Below are 24,546 nucleotides of genomic sequence, written 5' to 3' on the forward strand. Positions count from 1 at the left end.
AGGGGTCTGGGTCTTGTTTATAAATTGTTTCCCGAAGAAAAATTTTGCAGCTGATACCACTGATTATCATACTTCATCTTAGTAGCACAATAATAATAATAATAATAATAATAATAATAATAATAATAATAAATAATAATAATAATAATAATAAAATAATAATAATAATAAAAACATTTTCAGTTATTAGTGTGCAGTCACTGCAGTTGTGAATTGGTAGTTTCTTCATTGACAAGCACCTTGAAAAGAACATAAGGAAATGGATATTAGACTATATTTTAATAAAGGAAAAGCTCCTGACGATTAAAAGACAAGTAATTCCGGTACACAAAGTAAAAAAGTAAGAGGCTTTCGTGTTAATTGTGAATGAGATTAATGTTAAAAAGACAACTGTGATATTTAGAACTGCCTATGTTATTGCGCAAAATCATCTGTTGTTTACCGTGCATCTTATTAAATAGTAAGAAATAAATGGAATGAACCTCGAACAAGTTCTCTACTCTAATGTTACGTGTTCAAATATTACTGACTTTGTAGCTACAGAAATGAACGAAAAATGACCCAATATCTTGCGAATTCCAATGAATCCTTCGCGCTAATGATGGACAAATCCTCTACTGTGTCTCATAAATCTGTTTTCATTGTGTATATCCGTACTGTAGTTAATCAGGTGTGTAGCAATATATTTTTAGGTTTATTTGAGTTATAGGTAACAATAGGCAGAGAGGTTTGTGATTCCATAGTTAAAATATGTGAAAGTATGAATCTTTCCAAAATGATATTACGGGAATGACTTATAGTAGTTTGTATTGATGGCGCAAATGACATGCATAACATAAATGGTGCTGTTTCTTTACTCCAGTGAGAATTAGACACCAATTTATTGTGTTTCACTGCATGAGTCATAAGCTGGAACTGGCTGTTCACAACGTTGTAAATACGATTTCAGATATGGTTCATTTTCAAAGCCTTCTAGAGCGATTGCACAGTGTTTACTCAATGTCCCCGAAAACAGGAGAGAAATCGAATTAATATCACGAGAACTAAGTATTCGCTTCTATAATATTACTAAAGTTTTTGATGTACGGTGGTTAGGCTCTTCATACCGTTCAGTAGAATCATTGCGCAAGTCATACCCTGCGCTACTGGAACAATTTCGAGAAGCTTCTACAAATTTGCAGAGAAGCTTTCAGCAGCGTGCAATATTTTCAGATCTGTACGTAAAAGTCACTAAGTGGAACTTTGTTTATGAAATGTCCATGATCCAAGACGCGCTGGAACCTCTACTTATCCTTAGCCTGTTTCTACAAGAAAGGTCTGCATCTCTTGTACAGGCAATAAGCAAAATGAAAAACTGTAAATGTTCTGGAAGCGTTGAAAGAAAAAGGGGCATGTCCATGGAACAATTACGTCAGTTTGAAGAAACTGGTCAGTTTTGTGGAGTCTCACTGGCGAAACCCTTACACAATTCTCTTGAGAAGTACCAGAAAATAAGATTGCAAGGGTCTAGCAGATAACATAGCTCGAAACGTTCAGTGGTGCCGAGGTTTTGCTACAATCCAACTGGCGAGAAGAATTGTCTGCAAGAAATTTAAACGGCGTCAAAGAAGTAATGCAAATTTCAAAAATAAAATAAAATTAAATTAAATTAAAAAATAAAAAAATAAAAGAATTAAAATTTTCCTCTGATGATTCAGCCAAAATTCTGCAGGAATTTCGAGGGCATAAGATGAAACCTAATATTGGCCCAAATCTGCAAAATCTTAACATGGAAATCAGTGTTCTTCCAGTTTCTTCTGCAGAATGTGAGAGAGGCTTTTCCAGCTTAAACTTCCAACATACTGATACTAGAAACCATTTATCTGTAAAAACCCTCGAATTTATTATTTTCATAAATGTTAATGGATCAGATAGTACCTCGTTCAATGCAGAAAAGTATGCCATCAGCTAGATAAAAAATGGACATCATGACATCATGCTACTACCAACAAACCAACTGGGAAAAAGACGGTATCCGATGTAAAACAACCTCGTATTGCTTACACTTATCTATGTATTGCTAAAGTGAGGTACGGTGTGAAAGTATTGTTAATTTCTAAAGACAGTGTTAGATAACATACCGTAAATCATGCTTCAGTTTAACCCTGTCTTTGTTCAATTCTGGATTCATTTTAATGCCAGTATGTTTTGTTGGCCAAAAGTTTACTTTTAGCAGAACATTGATAGGGTTCACACACCCTTGAATCTAATTTTATTAAGTACAAGGAGCAAAATGGTACTAAAACTTATTTGTGATAATGAGGAATGACATTTAGTAGCGTCTTTCCCCTTCTATTTAATAAAATTAGGCTCAAGTAATATGTGCACCTATCACTGTTCTGCCCAAAGTAAACTCTTACCTTTTGTTGTATTTATTGTTCGGGTGGGGAATTTGGTCTTTAAGGACCAAACTAGAACAGACTAAAGAATTCCTTGTCATAGCAAAACCCTTTTACGTAGGAGTGTGACACTTGTTATGACAAGGTGTGCAGATTGCAATGCAACTATAGAGCTTTACTGGATGCTCTACACTTGTCCTCAGCAGTAGGACGAAAAGTAGTAAGGTAACTAACGCATGCAATCTAATCTACCTAACCAAATTTTATCTAACGTACCTATCCGTATTTATCATAAAATTGTTCTTTAAAAAGTTTTAAAAATGATTAACTTCGGGGTCTCCTATCAAACCAGTACCATAATTTCAAAGTAAGTAGGTTTAAAAATAACGTTGTCCCAACCCCAGTTTAAAGTTGTTCTGTTATACGGAACACAATCTTGCATAAATATTCCCCCTTGTACAAAATCCACACATAAATCACTGATCATGACGGAGGTGCTAGAGGGTATGGTAACAGGAAAGAGAGGGCGGGAGCGAAGGAGACGACAATTAATGGACGATATCAAAACAGAAAAGTCGTAAATGAAAACGAAGAGGTTAGTGGAAGAGTGTGGATCATGGAAGCTTCCCAGTTCCAGCAAGTGGTCTGCCAATAATGGCAGAATATCTATGATGATGGTCAGATACGGAAAAATAGTTGTACATACTGCTTAAGGTATATAAACTTATAGTTGGTTGGTAATTAGGAAGTAGTTGATGAGTACTTCAAATTACATGCCCGTAGCCAAAGTACTTCTATAAAATTTGTTGTGTGAGTACCTTAGGATTTTGAAACATGTATTTTTGGATAGGACACATACTAATTCCTAAGTGAAGTCTTAACCCGACTACGGTAAGTCCCATAGTTTAGGAGCTATGGACCTTTAGAGTTTTTTTTTTCGGCAGCCTTTAACTCCGAAAGGGAGCATTTGTGTACCCAGGTTGCTCTATACTTTTTGCCTTATCTTGGTGTCAGAAATCACCTCCCAAACATTGTCGGTGTTGTTTTGAAACACCCTATATATAGGGTGGCAACTCTAGTTCAAGGTGACCAGATGTCCCGTTTCAGCCGGGACAGTCCCTTATTTTCAACCGTTGTCCCGTTTTTTTGATTCTCAAACGGGACGCCTAAATGTCCCGTTTCTAAGCAAACATGACCCAGGTGTCCCGTAATTAGGCCTATAAATGGTCAATGCTAATTCTACACTCTTCCGTACCAACACTCATTGGGAAGGTTCAGCCGTGCCTAGAACTTCTGAATATTCAAATGAGAATTGAGTGTTCTGTGGTTCAAGTGGGAATTGAGTGGGAATTCTGAGTGTTGAAGTAGTTAAAAATATTGTTGGGTAGTACTTAAGTTAGAAACGCTGTGTCACCATTCTTACTTGTGTATTTTGCAAATTGAAAACACTGCTGAGTCCCAAAATGCAATGTGGAAGTCACCCCCTCCCCCCCCCGTCGCCGATTCGTATGCGTCCCGTTTTTTAAAGTAAAAGTTCTGGTCACCTTGCTCTAGTTGTGCCTCATATTCACTCGAACACGTGCCAGACAAAGGTTTCTCTAACATTATGGGTGAAACACACTAGTGCTCTGCTCTCTCCTGATTTAGTCTGGAGGATCGGTCATATGATCGTGCACTTTTTGATACAAGTATGAAATTTACAGTACACAATAATTGATGTGTAAACAACAATATTAGGGGTGGAGCCAATCGAAATTGGCGCTCTTGTCATAATGGCGGCCATATTGAAAAACTAATCTCGTAAAGGTGTTTTTTCTTGAAAATAGCTTATATTTTTCTCTTTATATGCAAGTGACAATATTATTTTAATTACTATTGACCAAATAATGAACAATTTACACATTTGTATATCTTAGTTAATTATTTAGTTTATTTAGTGTGCTATTTTTCAACATGGCGTCCAATGTGACCAGATTTAATATAATGCAATAACTATAGAGTGATGGGTATCAAAATATATGTTCTTGAGGCCACTAATTGCAAATATACGCTTAGAAATTCTATCAGACGGTCTGTTCTTGATTTAAGAGATGGAATTCATAGCACTATTAAGTATTTTATCTTTCAACTTTACACATCAAGCTTGTGAGCTTGTGGAAATTGAAGTTTGAATATAAGATTTCTGCAATACCAGAACTGTACAATAAAACATATCACATAGCAACAAAATTGAGAATTTTACTTCATGTTAAAACATGAAGGAGAGTAAAATTGGAATTTAGGCCTACAGTCTTTTTTCGTGTACACATATTCAGCGTTCACATCCTTCACATCTACAAAGAGCTATACATGGTAAGTCAACTTTGAAACAGCTACACTTTCCAGAACACACTTTGGAACAATTACATTTCAATATCTCTCTTGAAGACTCACTGACCAGTGGAGTTGTTAACCAACGAGATATCCATCTTCCTTCTTCGGTTTTTGCCCATCCGTAAATACTCGGAGATGGAAGTTCAGGTTCTTTTCCAAGTGATCTTCCCCAAGTCTGTCCTTGATAAGCTGTTCGAAGTAAATGCTGTAGCAAAGCATCTTGAGTTGGTGGTATAAGCTCAAGCTCACGATTCTTTTGTGTAAACATCTTTTGCCTTACTACATTTATGTCATTATCTATGCTGCAAAGGTCATATAGCGATACAACAAATTTTTCAACAATTGGAAACACTGTCTTCATGGCTTCTAGATCTGGAGCACTTGATAATACTTGAAATGCCGACGTAACCTCATCATAAGCTTTCCAGGCTGTCCAAGCTAATATTTTACCTTTACCCGCAAATTTAGATGTAGCGTCACTTCCCGTCAAAACATGAAAAGCAAGTATTGCAGAACTTTTCTCACTTCCCAGTGCCTTTGATATTGCTGTAGCATTGATATAACGCATATGTTTTCCTGATCCATACAATACCCACAAACAATCACATTCCAACTTAGCTGCTTGGTTGACTGCCAACACAACCACATCTGAGTCAACCTTACAAATTTGTATATTTCGATACCCTTCTATTATATCATCTGCTGCATGTAAAAATATCCTTGCGTCTGCTTCATGTTGAGAACATGGTACTATTCGACTTAAATCCGCAGGTTGTTAACTAACGGCTCTGTTTCCTTGAGTGACGACAACTTTTCCTGGATATTCTGCTAAACTTACAAATTTTGCCAAGAAAAGAAATAATTCTGTTTTGTTTCCATCAACTTTAAGAAAGTCCTTCCAGTTTTTAGGCACCTTTTTATCCGCTTCGAATGCCTGTTATTCTCTTCTAATAAACACAACTCTTCAAGCTATCTGGTTTATAGGTATCAAACACTACGTCAACACGTTTCACTTGTCCTTTAAATCGATTTCTAATCATGTTTATGAACTTTTCGTCATAGTCAGCAAACGAATCTGTAGCTTCGGGTGTAAGAAAGTGCACAATGACTGCACCATCAAGAATAATCATTTCAACATCAGGTCCAGCTTGATGAGGTTCATCACTATCTTCCTCACAGCAAGAAATAAGTTTTTTCCAGGCAGGGTATTATATCTGATTTACCTCCATACCCAATGCTTCCATTGCTCTCTGCCAGTGACGGAGGAAATGATTGATGCTCATGACTGAAAAACTGATAAAGGTCACCATCTCGAACTTGACATCCTTTCATTTCTTTCATTTCTTTTTTAGAAGCATGATATGATGCCCATGTGCAATCTAAAGTCAGATGTGAACCTTCTTTTTCGGTAGTACGGTAAACGTGTTCATACCATTCACTTTCTTTATCATTTTCAGCATTCCCAATTTCTAATGGTGCTATCGTTTCAATTTTAGGTGGAGAGTGTTTCATCTTTGGGGAAAATATAGGCTTGACTAGAGTGTAACTCTCTGGGAGTTTCATCAACTTTTTTCATTTGTGGACTACACGCTCTTTAACTTGTTCTTCATCCAAATGTTCAATATCTGGATGTGAAACAGTGATATTCCCGTTCCATGAAATGAAGTAGTAGATGAAGGATTATGATCGATATTATCAATTGCAGCTGTAGTAAAAACATTTTTCTTCAAATGTAAGGGAGCTACTGCCATGAAATGAATTATAGCATAATTACCCAATTCTGCTGAGAGGCAGAGAATTTTGTCATAAGATACACTAAGTCCTAATTCAAACAACACATCAACTATTTCTTTTGATCTTGTATATGAGCGAATCATACACCCAACAAAAAGGGGCAGCGGCGTTTCATTATTTTGGAGAATGGACTAAATGCTGTGAAACTTTTCTACGTTTTTAAAAACAACTAAAGGATAAAAGCTGTGAAAGAGAGAGACAAACTTGGGACATATAATCCGCTTTGTTTTCAATGTTAGGACCAAATAATATCATTCCAATAAGAGTTAACAATGTCGTTGGTACACTGTTTTGTTGGCACTTATCTTCAAATGACCCTTTAAATTGAAACTGGGGATGTTTAAAAATATCTCGTCTTTCTATGTTTACAGCATGAGATAAAACAATGGCATCTAACTCAGAATCATGAGAACAGGCTTTCTTGAGGCTTTCTCCTATATCACTGTTTCTCACAAGCAAAACTTCTCGACTAGCGCCATGGGGCTCAGGTTCTGAAAAATGACTAAGTGTTTTCTCTTTTAGCCGCGTTGAATGCACTGTACTTTGGTCACCACCCAGTTGCTCAATTTTCTGACAATAGAGTTTCTTGATATGGCTCAACTGCAGCACAGGGGAAATTTCGTCGTCATCAAGAATACTTTCAATGTACACTAAAAATTCTGCTAATGCGGTTTTTCATATGTATGAGCGTGTTCTTCTTCTGATCGTAATTTTAAATCTCTTTCACGATTATATAGGGCCACAAGTCATTTTGCATGATACACTGCATCTTGAGCAAGCATATCACAGCACTTAGCTTTGCAATTAATTTGTAGTCTTGAAGAGTAAAAGCACATGATCTCACACGATTATCTATTTTAAGTGTTCGTGATTTTCGAAATGACTGTGATTTTCATGCTCTGGCTCGTCACAAAAGAAGCACAATGTACACCCACCTTGACTGACTGAAAGTGAGTCCTTTGATCTGGTATTTTTCTCACTTGATGCAGATACGTCTGACTTATATTGACTTCCACTTTTCTTCTTCTTTTTCTTTCAATTGCCCTGTTCAATTTAGTTTTATTGAATTTCAAAGAGCAGCTTTTATGATATTTTGCCTTTTTATCCATAAATGTTTGCTTAATACCGTGTCCTTCATCCAGCCATCTTATTTTAAACCCAGAAGGTAGTGACTCTATTTCTTCAAATTTTACTAAATTTTCTACTATAGTTGAATACCCAGCAGCTTCATTTGATGAGCAGCAAAATCACCAGGGCAGGTCAGCCTCTCCTTTGTTACTTCTTGGGAAAAGAGACAAAGGTCCCAGTTTGTGATTTCATTTCGTGGTTTGGAAACCTCAGTATTGTCTATTAGTTTAAAATTTCGTTTCATTTTAGCTGCAGTTCAGTTCTGAAATAAATCGAAAACAAAATTTGAGTAACACTGAAAGACGAAAGAATTAGCAGGCAAAATAACTGTAAAACAACTAATAAAAATAAATTAAAAATATAAAAATTAAACATTTAAATTCAACATTTTACCACGCCAAGTGTCAAATGACCTTTATCAAGAGCATAAAAGTGAAAAATAGATTATAATTTAAAAATTAAAATGCATTAACATGTTAAACAATACAATTAAATGTCATTTTATTATGTACTGAGCGGCCATTTTTAATATGGCGGCTATCTCGACGAAATCACGTGATATTTTTTGGCTCCACCCCTAGAATTGTTTCTTATGATGTCTAAAAACCGTGTGTAAAATTTGACGCTTGTATCATAAATTGCATGATTCTTTGAGATTTTGTTACGGATCCTCCAGACTAATTCTCTCTGTCCCGACTTGGCTGGCTTTTTGATTAATATGAAGCCGGTCTAAGATTTAAAGAAAAATGAGCATGCCGTTCAAATACAGTGTTAATTCATATGTAGTTCTTTAACAATTATGTTCTTAATTCGCCTGTAATTTTTCTACGTAAGAATATTAAAGCAAACAAGGTCAACTAGATTTTTTTTTAGATATTGAGTTCGTAGATATGAAACACACCTGAACGACGTTCTTACGTAGAAGTTTGTTTTCTGGAGGATGTGGACTTACGCACATGCTTTCGTTATATAATGTTAAAACTTGTCAAACAAGTGATTGAAGACTTTTGTAATCGGAAGAAAAATTCCAGATCATGGGAAAAAAATAAGTAAACAGTGTCTTTCCTTTATAAGACTTTGACGTTAATATTGCAGTTATTACGTAGTATTTAAATGAATGATCAATGAATGGGTTCATTAAACGCGTTAGTTATTATTCATGAATAAACATAGCGATTGCAGCTGTAAATTCATTTTATGTAGGATTTATTTCTCGTTTATGAGTAAGAAAATGTTACAGTTCTATGAAGATCTAAATTATGACAAATTAGATAACGACATTGAAAAATGTTATTTTCTTGTGTCATCGGTGGGAGTAAATTGAACCGATAGAGCCCAATTGGCGAACACAACGCCACTTCATGAACTTAACTCAAAGTTGAAAAATACGTTGGCCCAACGTAGTTTAAAGTGTATATTGGCCAACCAATAATTTGTCATTATTTACCCAACAGTTTTCAGTACGTTGAACCAACATCGTTTAAAGTGTATATTGGCCAACCAACAATTTATCCAACAGTTTCTAATTCGTTAGCTCAACGTCGTTTAAAGTGTATGTTGGCCAATCAACAATTTGCTATTATTTATCCAACAGTTGTCAATTCGTTGACCCAACGTCGTTTAAAATGTATGTTGGCTAACTAATAATTTATCCTTATTTACCCAACAGTTTTTAATTCATTTGCCCAACATAGTTTAAAGGGTATGTTGGCTAACCAACAATCTGCCGTTATATACCTTACAGTTTTCAATACGTTGAACCAACGTATAATGAATGTTTGCCAACCAACAATTTGCCGTTATGTACCCAACACTTTTTAATTCCTTGGTCCAACGTCGTTTAAAGTGTGTATTGATCTACCAACAATTTGCCGTCATTTACCCAACAGTTTTCAATACGCTGCCCCAGCGTAGTTGAAAGAATATGTTAACCAGCCAGCAATTTGCCGTCATTTTTCCAACAGATTGAACCTCATACTCCGAATCGCAATCTTATCTCTTTCGTAAGAGTTACATTGGCAATTGACTTCACGCACTCGCTCCCCCCCTCCCCGCACGAGAATTTTTGTGCGGATGCACAGCACTCACACAAAAAGAGAAGAAAAATCAGAAAAGGATAAGAAAGGAAGAAAGAAATAAAAAGAAATCATAATCTTTTACCGTATTACTTAAAGACCAGAGGTCCGATTTTTTCATAGAGTAGAGAAGGTGGGGGTGGGGGGAATTAAAGTGTGTGCAAAGACTATACCCGGAATGAAAACACATAAAATTCCGGAATTGTGGCGCTGAGGGTCAAAAGTGGCAACATTTGTTTCACTGTAATTCTTTCTTGATGATTCGACGAACCTTTTCAATCGTCAACAAATTGAAAAAAATTAATCAAAATTTCATATATATTGATACAGAAAGTAACTGGAATTTATCACTCACTTGAAAACCATAGTATACTAGTAGATAATTTTAATACTAACTCATTAGAACAAAGGTGTAATATTGTTGACCTCCAAAAAAAAAAAAAAATAAAATAAAATAAAAGTTTCAAAATTTGTTCGATTGCTAACAGTGTTGCCAACAATCTCTGAAGAAAATAGGCTAAATGACCTTCAAAAATAAGCATTCTTACGCAAAAAATGGCTAGATTTTGAAATGCTAACCTATAACCCACATTGTAGATTTTAAACCCCTTTTTTGTATGTAGGATTATAAGTAAGTCATAGTAAAAATTGAAATGTTGAATTTCATTCGCTGAAGATTAACAAGCAACAATGACTTTAAATTACAATAAAATCCATCAACAACTCATCTGATTTGTGAAAGTCAACAACCATATTACCAGTTGAATTGAAATAAGTCACCATCGATGACGTCGCAGCTAGCCGAGGCGCTGGAATAGGATGCACCATCGTTGAATTGTGGATTGGTTATGTAGATTGTCCATTGTCCCAATTTTCAGTAGTACTTCTTTCGGCAGGTCATAGTTGTTACAACGCTTCTAATTTCTCCGTACACCCACACAAATCGTCATGATTGATTGTTTTCAAGCTAATTAAATATCCTATTTGCAGTGGCGTATTTACGATTTTGTTTCGGGAGGGACTTTGCTAACTTTCGGGGGGGGGGGCTTTGCCTGGAAATGTGAAAATTCTGCAAGATATTTCATTTACTTTACTATACTAAGTAAGATTTCGGGGGGGGGGGCTTAAGCCCGGAAGCCACCCCCCTAAATACGCCACTGCCTATTTGTTTCCTTTAATAAATTAAAACCATCTCTGTGGCTAGAAGAACCAAACAGTTACTAAATTCGTATAAGAGAACTTCCATTCTTGCAACGAAATGCTAAAATTAAAGTAATTAAAAAGTACGAAACAGAACCGTTACGGGAGTGACATTAAAATTGCTTCTTCGGTAGACAAGTATTGTTAAGTATTGTACCTATAAATCTGTGGATGGGGAGAGAGAAGAAGAAGAAACAATGACTTGATGCCTAATAAAACGCCCTCAGTCAAGAGAAATCAATTAATACAATATAAAATATACCGTATAATGGCAAATAGCTCTATTTTTTCTTAAAAAATTACATTTGATTTTCAAAGAAAAAAGTAATTTTAAAATTTATTTAACGTCTTATAAAAGAGGTCAAAAATGGCAAAAGAGTTTCATAAAATAAGCTATAATTAAGGCTATAAGCATTTCGTAGATGTGTATGGCTAAATGACTCTCCAAATAGGCTAGGGGCCGCGGTGGCTCAGTGGTAGAGCGTTCATCTCTGGTGTTTGGGGTCCCGGGTTCGATCCCAGCCCCCGCCAAGTGAACTTTGTGGTGGACAAATACCGTGTGTGTGGGTTTTCTCGGGGTTCTCCCGTTTCCTCCCACTTTCTTCATTTCACCATTTCATTCATTACTCATCATCACCATCTCCTTTAGCCTAACCGGCATAATCGTGGGACGTAAACCTCAAAGATTTCATTTTTTCTCCAAATAGGCTAGATTTAGCCAAAAAAAAAATATATATATATATATACGCTAAATTGGCATCACTGATTGCTAAAACTTTATATCATCATTAAATTTCATGTTTCTTCAGTTTGGGATAGAACTAATAACAGAGGTCTCTTCTATTGCAAAAAGTATAGCACCAACATAATACTGCACTGCTGTCACCAAACTGGAGAATATGTTCTGTCTACAACAATCTCAAAAACATGATAAAATTGATATATGCACAATGTCCTGTAAGGTACTTGAAAGCTGTTGTAAAAATATATTGTAATATTTCAACACTCTTATTACGCATCTGCCTGTTGTGGTGGTAAATAAATAAATAATGGAGAATTGAATAATCGTCTTTCTGTGCTATTTTCAGTTAAAATTTGTCATTTTCCATTAATTTTTCAAGTAAAAATAAGCCTTTCATTTACTGTATTGTATACATTATCATTATACGAAAATATGCACTGAAATTTGGCTCTATTTAACGAGCTATATTTGCTTTCTTTTCTTTTAAAAAGGATGTAAATCCAAAGGTTAGCATTCAGAATGGCATGACGAGAACTGATTGTTCAGCGTCTCTTTCAGCAACGAGACTCTATGATACGTGGACCTAGAACTGAACATGGACTCCGAACCATGTGAGCTCCCACTGGCAATCGAACTCGGATCTCCCCACGCGAAAGGCGCGTATGTTAAGCGCTTAGCCACGACGGAGCTCGAGATGAGAACTAAGATAGGAGGTTATAAAGGTAACCAAGAAAGTTCTGTCGCTTTTCTATCAGCCACTTTCGAACACCGATATATCACCTAAGACATACCTGGAAGATCAAAAATAGTTCTCATCAGCATCGACGACCTTCTGCCAACGTTCTGGAAGGCCATGGATTTCATCGCGGTAGAACTTGGTGGGCCGTGAAGCGAAGAAAGTATCAAGTGCATTTTGCACCTCTACTAGGGATTTGAACTGGCGTCCTCTAACGTGATTGTCCAAGGAATGTCCAAGGTGATATGGACGGTGCAATGTCCGGGGACAATGATGGATGCAATAGTGTTTCCCATCCAAGGCGTAGACTAGTGTCCCGGGTCATCCTAGCCACGTGGGGTTTATCGTTGTCCGGTAACAGGAGGACCCATTTGCGATTCAGAAGTGCTGGCTCCAGAGTTTTGAGTTTTTTAAACATGGTTTAACTACTGATAGTACACAATTGCATTGATGCTCTGATCAGCTGGTAGCAGTTCCCGATGCATGATGCAGCGAGCAGTCCACCAAACACACAGAAGGACCTTCGGTGCAGTGCTGGTTTCAGCTGTTTTGAAACCGATTCATGGGATACTAACTAATTATAACGGCGTCGTGGAGCTACGTACAGAACTCACTTCTCATCACATGTCAACACCCTCTCCAGAAATGGTACCTTCTTCAGATGAGACAGCAAAGAAACACAGGTGTCTGAACGCGTTGCCTTCTGGCCTGGAGTCAAATCATGTGGGACCCATCGACACATTTTTTTGTGTTTCCCAAGATGATGGAGGTGCTGCCGACTGGTTTCTCCACTCACACGGAATTGTAGTCCCAGTTCATCACATATCTGGCCACTATCCGCCTCAATTACTGCCTGAAGGTCTTCATTTTGTACATGTGTTAGTCTTCCAGCACGTGGTGCGTCTTCGAGTGTTTCGTCACTGTCCTTAAATTTGTTAAACCACCGCTGCATGACACCATCACCAAAGGCCTGGCATATCTTCCGCCCCGCTGCAGTAGCGTTTGACTCAGTTTGAAGTCGTACAGCATACACGCCCTTATGACGCTCTGTGGTGGTCCCATGTCCTGTCCTTATGTAAGTTCACGGTGTAACTGAACTGCCACAACCAGGTAGTATGTTGAATATACCCAGACCAGCAGCGGACCTTCGCCTTATCTCCATTCGCATTGAACTCACAGTGTGAGGGCCAATTGAACACAGACCTCCACAAAAAGCAACAGAACTTTCTTGGTTACCTTTATAGAATCCTAGAATCTTCCTGGTTACGCCGCCATGCCCTCATTGGAATATGTTTTACATTGTGAGCAAGGAAAGAAAAAAAAACTATTTTCATTCAAAAATACCCAATAGTGCATTTTCGCCAGGGTCAATTTTCAAAATTTTTCCGAGGGCGTATTCTCGGATCTCCAGCTAATCCTTGGAGATATTCAATGTTCTCAGTCCCGCAGGTGTGGGCTGTAATTAGAGAACTTCCCCTTACTTTCAAAATCCGTAAATTCTGATTGAATGGTTGGAAAATGTCTGAAAAGTGGCTACCGTTTTCAGTGTTGAAGTGCAAGGATTGTAACCTTAGTAGTAGCAGTATCAGTTACTTGTAAATATTACTTTGATAATGATCGTCTGATTTGTTCTTGTTATAGGTTTAGGTCGAATATCTCAATTCTGCTTTGACTCAAAATATTTTGATTTCCAAAAGCACTTCCAGACATCGAAATTCAACATCATATGGATGCAATTGTGTAGCCAAAAATAAATAAATAAATAAATAAATAAAGTGTCCTAAGGAAAGCCATAACGTTTTCAGGAGGTCAGGCTATTACATACTAAAAGAAAACCAAAAGTCTTATTGTATTCTATTTTTGTCTTTTTTTTTTTCGTATATTTAGCAGTGTATTACAATGCATCTGAAGTGGACACGTCATTTAGGGGAGAGTTTGCTAAAACGGAATAGTATGGTAAAACGGGATACCGGGCCTCATTCGTAAACGAGTGCTTCTATCTGCTGTCTGATCGCACAACTAACGTTGCAACGTAACAGCCGACATTGTAAAGTAAGTCTTGATACAGAAAAGAAATATGTGTGGCATTGAAGACTGAACATTTAAAAAATAGATGTATCACTAAATTGTTTTGAGTTGGAACAAGTTAAGAAATAGCACTTCGATTATTCGAAGGTAAGTGATGACCTATTGTAAACTAATGTTTTAGCTATAATTTCACTTAATATACTTTTTGTCATCTTCCTTATTTTTCGGACGGTGCCATATTGCCTAAATCATTACAGAGTCGGACAAAACAGGATACCATTCGATACGGCAAAACAAGATAGTATCTCGTTTTAGCCGAAGTGTTAATACAAAGCATAATCAGCCAATAATTACCCTTCGTAATGCTCTATACCCTACGGACAAGCAACATTAACCAAACCAAGCAAGTAGGGAGTCTAATATTATTGAAATAGTTCTATGTGTACATAAATACTATAAATCCATTTTTGCTTCATCTTCCAGGAATAATTTGAGATGGGAAGGTACGGACGAACAACCGATCGGCAATCCTGAAGCCAAGAAAATATGCAAAATGCAGTAAAAAACGTCATTGAAGGAAAGATGGACTATCTGAAATCTTCCAAGAATATGAAGGGCCTCGTTCTACGTTGGTGACAAGAGTGTCTAAAGTAAGAAGGGGTGCAATCCAATGACAAAGCTTAATTCTAAACGTGATACAATTAAACATGTACATAAATCTAACAAAACAAAAGGGAAACACGAAAGGTAGCGAAGACAGACGAAAAACACGAAAAGTAGCGAAGACAGACGATTTAGATACAACCAGTAGTTCAAAAGATTCTGATAATGATGCAGCGTGCATGTATTGTAACGACTTGTACTCAAATTGTAAATCTAGTGAAGGATGGATCAAGTGCCTGCAATGTCAGCAGTGGGCACATGAAGCTTGTTTTGCACTAGTACCACAGGACTGTGACGTTTCACTTGCGATTTTTGTAGATAATATATAGAAACATCATCAAGACAATGGTAGTTAGGTTTGCAATTGACATTTTTCAGTAAACGTTAACGCTTATAATAATACATAGAAAGTATAGTCTTAAACACACACTCTTATAATAATATTGTAACAAAGTAGCGATCTATTATACATACTTTTCAATATTTCAAATATTTTTCCAACACTGTTTTATCCTACCGGTATGCCAAAACGACATACTTTGACCTAAATACCAAAAATATTAATATCATGTAGAATATATATATATATATATATATATATATATATATATATATATATATATATATATATATATATATATATATATTGAACTACTACAAATTGATGAACTGGAGTAGACATAGCTGTCGAGAATTTGGCTAGGTTTCAATGTAATGAGTTCATTTCGAAGTGAGATATCTCAGATCTTACATTAATTATCCCGTTTTGACCAACTTTCCCCTACATAAAAGTAAAAGAAAAGATAATAACGTAAATTGCACACACTAGTTTAATAATTATGCCTTACATTTTGTATGATTTTATTATTAAGTTGGAGTAAGTAATTAATCCTTGCAGTGTATGTAGAAATCCTTGAATATACAGTGTCCCAAAAGTCCGTAACCATTTCTGGAAAGGAGCACTTGAATTGAAATGAAGTGTTTATAACAGCGTTTCCCAACCTTTTTCAACTTGCGGCACACTACAGGTGTAACTTGAATTCTCGCGGCACACTCATATAGATGTTATTTGTAAATATAAAATACCATGGTAATTCTTTTCTGTGATTACTGATCTCCTTCTCAAAGAGAAGAAATCTCGATCACTGGTTTTCCTCCGTGGTAAATCATTATGCTTATTTTTCATTCTAATTTAAAAACCGAAAACAATTGCAATGAGATATAGGAATCAGGTTTTTAAAAGTACACCTTCTTTTTCGAAAACTGTATCCAACCTTTCACTAAGAAGGAAGATCATTAAATAACGAACGAACAAACAAATATCCTTTACTTTTAAAACACAAATGTAGTTAACTTGTATGCATGTTTGCTTTGTCGAAAGGATTGAATGATATTTTAAAATTTCAAGTTATGAAATAGTCTGCAACAATAAAGAAGCAATAATGATAAATACTTTTTCAACATTAAAAATGTACAGAAAAGTAACACAGTACTGAAACTTAAAATTGTAGATTTATAGTAGAGGTTCATAATAATATGAAATACACATACACATTTTCCCCTTTGTCTTGCAATTTGATTGCTATAGAATTAATAATTTTGTTTCGATTTCCTCGCGGCACACCAGCGGCTCATTTGCGGCACACTAGTGTGCCGCGGCACACCGGTTGGGAAACGCTGGTTTATAATATCAAAGAAGACATCGTAAGTCAATGAAATCACACCAATTCGACATGATCACTCTCCATATCCAAACAGAGTTGTCATCTCTCCACATTACACCTGAGCACACGCTGCAACATTGCTGGGGTAATTTACGCACTGATACGCATGTGCGTTAAATCCCTAATCTTCACCTTATACTAGGGATGCAAATAAGCACTCGTCCACTCGCCCGCGGCGAGTGATTCATCGGTGCGGGCGAGTATTTACTATCATACCGAAGGTAAGTAAATGATTTCTATTGTGGGATATGGGCTAGTAGTTTGTTTTTTGGGCGGGTAAAATTTTGTTGCTTATTTGCATCCCTGCCTTATACACTTGACTCTTGATATGATCCCTTACAAAGAAGTCCAAGTGTGTTAGATCAGGCGAGCGTACTTCTCAATACCGTACTTAGTCCCGTCCAATCCAATATATTCTGAACGTCTCGTTGAGGTAATCACGCATAATGTGCAGGAGATTGCCATCTTGTTGAAACAGCACCGAATCTGAAATGTTGTCTACAAACAATTGGGGCTGCAGAAATTGCTGAAGCATGTCCAGGTATGATGTTGTGATTGTTGCTTCAGCGAAACGATTGGACCGTAAATGCACTCTTAGGTTATGCCTAAATACACGTTCACCTTGTGAGTGTTAACGTTCCATTTCCGTGACGATGATTGTTTCTCTCAGCCCATACTCTGGTGTTGTGGCGATTAACAAGGCCACATTTGTAAAAGGTAGCCTCATCACTGAACACGAGCTGTGTCAACAAATTTGCATTGTTAAATGCCTCAATTAAGTTGTGGGACATGGCCATATGTGCGGCATAGTCTTCAGGTTCAAGATGATGGAGCACCTGGATGTAATAAGCTTTTTCCTTCAGGACGAAGCGCAAGGTTTGCCACACAGTGGACTTTCGGATGACGTGTTTCTAACTGAGCCGATGTGTCGACGCTTTTGGACTCTGCTCGATCGCCTGTCGTATGGTCTCCGCAGTTTCCTGCAACGTCGATGGCTGCCCAGAACGTTATTCGTTACGAATACTCCCAGTTCGCTAGAACTTGTTGTTGACCAAACTTCTAAGTTAGCGATTGTTCACGTTGGGACTTCTCTGTGGTAACGTCAGCAAAACCGTTTTTGGATCTCAGCAAAGGGTAGTCGATTTAGTCTTTACCTTACTCAGTGTTAAGATCAACGTATTTCAGATTACCTGCATTGTACATAAAGAGGCAAACATTATCCATCTTACGACGTCGATTGAGTATCCGTCTTGTGACGTCTATTCGTTGTTGTTGAATCAACAGCTTTCAGATTACCTGCAATAAAAAGACAAAAATTAGCATTGTTAAAATATTTCCCGTCGCTAGAACCGGTTGTTAAAATATTTCAAGTTCGCAGTTTGTTATACCCAGACATAAACACTCACATGTGTATATAACGCATGACCCAACCAAAAGTGAAAGAAAGAAGCCAAATAAAGGTCACCTCCACCCAATACATTGCTGACTCTCTACTTTCTTGATCTGTGAGTACCAGGGTCGATATGGGTGTGTAGAGAACTGGCGGGCTCTGTAGGTCACGAATACGTTGGTTTCAATGTCGCAAAGTGTGGTGTATTCGAACAGGAAGCGAAAAACCGATTGATGGTCCCGACAGTGTAGTAGTCACTTCTTGGGTCACCGTGCGCCACTGGAGAGACTTCAGGTGGAGATATATGGATTTATCCTCATTTGAATCTGCTGCGTAATTCTATGTCGCATACTACCCATGAAACCATAGAGATGCAGCAGGATTCTCACAAGAAATGACGAGAGCCGGCCCAGTAGCACGAATTGTTTACTTGAGGTCGCGTATACCCGGTGACCGACGAGCCCCTTGGGCAAAGGGGGTATACGTAGAACGGACAGACATGCTTCTTTCCGAATATAGAAAATCCCGATGTCGCATTTGATTTTACTCCAGTGCCAGAGCTCAAAACGTCCAGAAACTGCTGATCGCTCTCGGTTATTTCGAGCCACTTGTCAGCTGAGCTTGATTTGGTTTCAGTTGAAACCCATTCTTGGGCTTGGCTGTGATACCCATCAGGCCAGTGGCGAGAAGTGTGTTATGGGAGAGGCACAGTTCAATTTGTTCTCTGGCACATGCACAATAGAAGCTCACCTAATGCATGGGTCGAAATAGCCGGGAACGTTCAGCTGTGTCTGGCTGTTTTGGGCCGTGGCAAAGGAACAACTTCAATGCGATATCGGGGTTTCCATATCCGGAAAGTAGCGTGTCTACACGTTCTTCCTATACTCACACTGCCCGAGGGGTCCGTTGGTCACCGGAAATACGCTTCTTCACATGTAAACAATCCGTGCTTTAGGGCCGGTTCTCGTCACTTTTTATGAGGATCCATGGAGGTTTTCATGGGTAACATGCGACATAGAATTACGCAGCAGAGTAAGAAAAGGATAGACCCATATATCTCCACCGAAAGCCTCTTCAGTGGCGCACGGCGACCCGAGAAGTGACTACAACACTGTCTTGACCGTCGATCGATTTTTCGACTTCTGTTCGAACACACTTCACTTTGCAACACGGAGACCAACGTATTCGTGACCTACAGAGCCTACCGGTTTTCTGCATACTCATATCAACTCTGATACCCACCGGTCAGGAAAGTAGGGAGTTATTAGAGATGTCCTTTGTGAAAACACCTCTGTACTACTCCCGCTCGCTTGCTTTGTTGTGAAAACAAGCAACTTTGAATTATTTCAATTCAATAAGCAGACAGAAATTTGAATGAACGAGAGCCAAGATATTTATCTTAGGTTACTGATAAAGAATTTTCCAGTCACTTCAATTAAATGTTTCCAGGTTTTGTTAATTCTTTTAAGTGCTTCGTATTTGCATTGGTGAGAATAAACATTTGAAATTTTCAGGCAGCAAAAGACTGGTTTTGGTAAAGCTTTGACTAACTCTCACTAACAAAATACACTATTATATATTCTGTCATATGTTTTCCCCTCGTAAAGTCTGTTTTGTTTGAACATGACGGGACAAAATGCAATAGAAACAGTTCTTAGTTCGAACCCTAAGTGGTGCAATTTGTGTTACTTTCTAGAACGTAAGAAGTTTTGTTTCTACCTTACATGGTTTGTTTCCTAACAGAATTATAATTATCTATGTATATATTGCAAAGATCCCCACATCACAACAGATGCACGTGTCTAAACAGTATCTTAAGTGTGTTAGTGTATTTTCTCAAAATAATCTTCCAGATTATTTTTTCCCAGTGTGGGGGGTGCAAGGATCCCCACATCACAACAGACGCACGTGTCAGCTCAACACGTGCTAATGATTATAAACAACCTAGCAGACAACATGCCGACGCGGAAGACACCGAGGAACGCCGAAAGCAGACGGACCTCACGGAAGGTTCCGAGGAGAACAAATAAAAGGAGGACCACCGAGGGACCCAGCATCAGTCGATCAACTGATCGCCTAACCTTTACCTTCCTATGTCGCTGTGGACTAGGAGCACCTCTTCCTTACCCTGTGTCGCACTGGACTAGGGATCCCATCTTAAACTTATAATCCGATTCTAACCTACAACCTGCCAAATTGTTCTGGAAACTGCCCTGAGTGGAAGGGGCACCCGGCAAAACATTTAGTATTCCTTCACTTGGTCATTGAGGAAGAGACATTGAATTAGAGACACTTGTATTTATTATATTATATTTTGTAATAAAACTTGGTGAAGGGGAAAAGACACCCGGACTATCATTTGACTCTACCAAAACATCCATATATATATATATATATATATATATATATATATATATATATATATATATATATATATATATATATATATATATTGAGTGTTCTAAAAATGGCACCCATGAACAATGTTGTTCTTCAGGTCGAAATAAAGCAAAAATACTGTACAATGGCATACCCTTTAGAACCTCTTTCAGCCAATATAGGAAATCAAAATGTCACTTTTTGGCAACGTCACAGATTAAGTTGGAACCATTAGTATTGATCTACGAATCCATCAAGCAGTTACATCGATTGTTATGCTACTAGCTGGTGCTACTGTCAACTTTAACTTCAACGTGGAAAGAATCAATATAACAATTTGATAAATTGCTAGATCTTTCCTGTGGATCTTTATCTGCGACGTTGCCACATAGTGCCGTTCGTGTTTCCAAACGAGGACCCGAGAGGCATATATATATATATATATATATATATATATATATATATAATTGCTTTCTTATGACTTGTAAAATAGTGCCATTTTTAGAACACCCAGTTTATATATATATATATATATATATATATATATATATATATATATATATATATATATATATATATATATATATATATATATAAGGTGCTATAGGGGCTATATACCCCCTTGACCCTCAGGTATACACTGGATAAAATGGACTTCAATCCTGTTTTACACTGGATGAAGCGGCAAATTATGGTTTAGCCCCTCCCTTGATCATATCCTGGATCCGCCACTGTATATATATATATATATACGGGGTGTTAATGAACTATACCGACAAACTGTAAGAGGTGATTCCTTACATCAAAATAAGAGAAAACAGGCACTATTTCGAATTCCAGAAACTGTGGATGGTGGTCCTTATCAGCGTAAAGGAAGCCACGCATATACAATTCAAAATTGCGTATTTCGTCATTTTTCAGTAGGTAAACAGGGTATTCCCTGAAGGGTGTAATTCTCAGATATGACCTCAATGGAGTTGTGAGATGTACCCTGATTTCAAGGATAGTCTAAAGTAGATAGAAGGTAATCCTTGACAACAATGAACATCCAGTACTTCGGAGGGAAGTCGGAAGTGTTAGGAATCTGCAGCTCTATGTCTTTTTGTGCATAAGGTGTGATATGATGTATTTTTGTCACGGTATATTTCACGTTTTCTTCACTTGGACTCTATAAGCGTGAAAGAAAACACTGCAGTATGCGTTTTTCTGAGTACGAGAGACCGTCCTGCTTACGATTCTTAACACCTCCGACATCGCACCAAAGGATTCTGTGTTCACTGCTATCAAGGCTTATCGTTTGCCTACTTTGGACCAATCACAAAGTCAGAGCATATCTCAAAATTCGGTTGATGGCATGTCTGGGAATTTCACCCTGTATGGAATACTCTGTACACGCGCTGACAATTAATGAAATATGCATTTTTTAATTGTGTATGCGTCACTTCCTTTACGCTGATAAGGACCACCATCCACAGTTTCTGGAATTCGAAATAGGACCTGTTGAAATTTGGCATTTTCGCGATTTTGGACAGTTCTACCTCTGAAACTATGCACTTTTCGCCATAGGTCCATATGAACTTTTTTTCTGATATTGATGTGAGGAATCTCCTTTTACAGTTTGTCTGTATAGTTCATTAACTCTCTCTCTCTCTCTCTCTCTCTCTCTATATATATATATATATATATATATATAAAATTAGAATAGCACCACTGGCTAGAAACAAGAAATGACTCTGATTTACTGTAGATCATGTAAAATTCTAATGTAGCTAGTAATTCATTTATTCCTCTACCGAGTAAAAGCAGTATTGAAATAAATATTTCTGGAGATCCTTTGTGAATTCAGCAACAGCCTGAATTTAGTAAATTTGTGCCTGAAACTAACTGAGCCCTTCTTCCTTGAATACCCGAGCAAAGTTTGGTAAGCAGTATAAATTATTTAGTTCCTCGCAGGGGCAATCGCATTTCCCCAGAAGAGGAAACTTTCTTATTTTATATATAAATAAAACCCATTCCAGAGTTTGGAGCTCTTAAAAGTAGTTCTAAGTAGCAGTATTACAACCCACCGCCTCCCCCCCCAAAAGTCCGTCCTGGATCCGCCCCTGATTCCTAGTTACGAAGTTTCTGCCATTCTCCATTTCGGTCCCGCTTGAATCCAAATATTCGCCTTTGAACTCTATTCTCAAATACTTTCTGTCTACGTGAGTTTTTCTTTTAAAGTAAGAGACCATCATTTAGCACAACAAACTTCAAATTCTTCAACAGAAATCGCGAAAATAACAGACGTTGAACTGAATAATAACATGATTTCCCTCTTTTCAGTCGACACTTAATTTCTTTGTGGATATAATTTTGGTCTATTAATAGTGATCCTAGATAAAAATGATCATTTCAGTGAGCAAATTTAATATTAGTAGCATGGAGGTCAACTGGTTTTGCAAAATATAGTTCCTTGCATCTTGCATTCTACCACTCCACCCTTTCATTTATGTAGATTTATGTAACCTTCGAACAAATCACTAGCACTCTTCTTTTGCAAATATTTTAAGGGAAATCGAATTTTTTTTAATGCAAGCAGTTTGAAATTGCAAGATAATTATACTGAGAAACAAATTTGCAGCTTACAAAGAAAAAATAAGCAATCAGACTAGTAATTTGGTATTTTTAAAAATATGCCATGTAGTGGTACACGCACACACACTCACACACACATGCGTACATACATACATACATACATACATATATATATATATATATATATATATATATATATATATATATATATATATATATATATATATATATATATATATATATATAATTATTCATTTAAATTATATAGGAGTATCTTTTCAAGATCAGTTTCATAGCCAGAAGGGTTGGGCCTACCCCAGAACTAAAAAGAACTGGAATACATCTGTTTATTACTAGTATTATTGGACCATTATTATTCACAGCTTTTAATAATGACACAATATACTGTACCTTCCCTTCCAGTGCTTACATTTCCAGAATATTTTGCGATTACTCATACATGACTTAGAGGACTTACATATGTTAAGTCGATCAAAATCAGTGGTGGTCATCTGTAGTGTTGTAAAAAAAACGTTTTTTTTGTGGGTTTTTTTTTTCGATGAAAAACATCGTTCTTTTTCATTTTTTTCAAATGTCTGTTTTTTTCTGGCAACTATTATTTATTGATTTATGTTGCAGATTACTGATATAATCAACAGAACTTGAGTCGAAGCCCTCGTAACTTACAAATCGTTTGTTTCTTTGTACCTATACGAGCAAAATTGTGTGATTATTTCTTTCGGACCCAGGTCATTTTTGGCGTTTTTCTACATTTTCAGTTAGTGACTTATTGCTCAAAAATCATTCATTCGATTGATACGGTTAAGGCCTTGTTTTTTAGAAAATGAATGTGGCTACTTTTTGGTGTAAGTTGCATTGCAGTGTTACCAGCGGGTGGGAAATTATTAAGGGAAATGTAGGGCTGAAAATTTACAAAAAAAAATTCCCGAACCGAATTTCAAAATTTTTTGTATGTAGCACCACTGCTGCTATATGGGTTCAAGTCACCTAAAAAGATCTTTGGTGTGTTGACAAGATACAGTGAAATCCTGAAGTCGCTGGCTTCCATTCAAAGAGGGAAATAAAAAAATCTCTCTCATACATGAAGTTTTGACACTTTTTACGCCTCAGAAGCAAAAATTAACAGATATACCGGGGCTACAGCTTCTCTAATCATCCTATTGAAACTTTTTATGGTGCATTCTGTAGAACAAAGAGGAAGCTTTCATATAGTAGTACGTTTGTTTCAATGTAGCCAGTAAGAGGGTAATAATAGAGGGGGAAAGGGAAATTTTCCGAATTTTTCACCTAAAATCGGGAATTAATTATTTTGGCTGGAAACACTGCCATCAGACAGGCGAA

At 37.0% G+C, this 24,546-nt stretch overlaps 1 long non-coding RNA gene across 2 annotated transcripts in view; it reads right to left on the reverse strand.

The window, feature by feature from the left end:
- LOC145681149 (uncharacterized) overlaps window positions 1–24,546 on the reverse strand; it is a 469,136-nt gene that overhangs the window by 276,056 nt on the left and 168,534 nt on the right. For both annotated transcript variants that reach the window (XR_014130734.1, XR_014130735.1), the window contains exon 2: window positions 18,032–18,137. This is a non-coding gene — a long non-coding RNA (uncharacterized LOC145681149). The remainder of the gene's footprint in view (window positions 1–18,031; window positions 18,138–24,546) is intronic.

The sequence above is a fragment of the Thermobia domestica genome, chromosome 3 (genome assembly GCF_964235325.1).
Source record: "Thermobia domestica chromosome 3, izTheDome1.hap1.1, whole genome shotgun sequence".
Lineage (NCBI taxonomy): Eukaryota > Metazoa > Arthropoda > Insecta > Zygentoma > Lepismatidae > Thermobia > Thermobia domestica.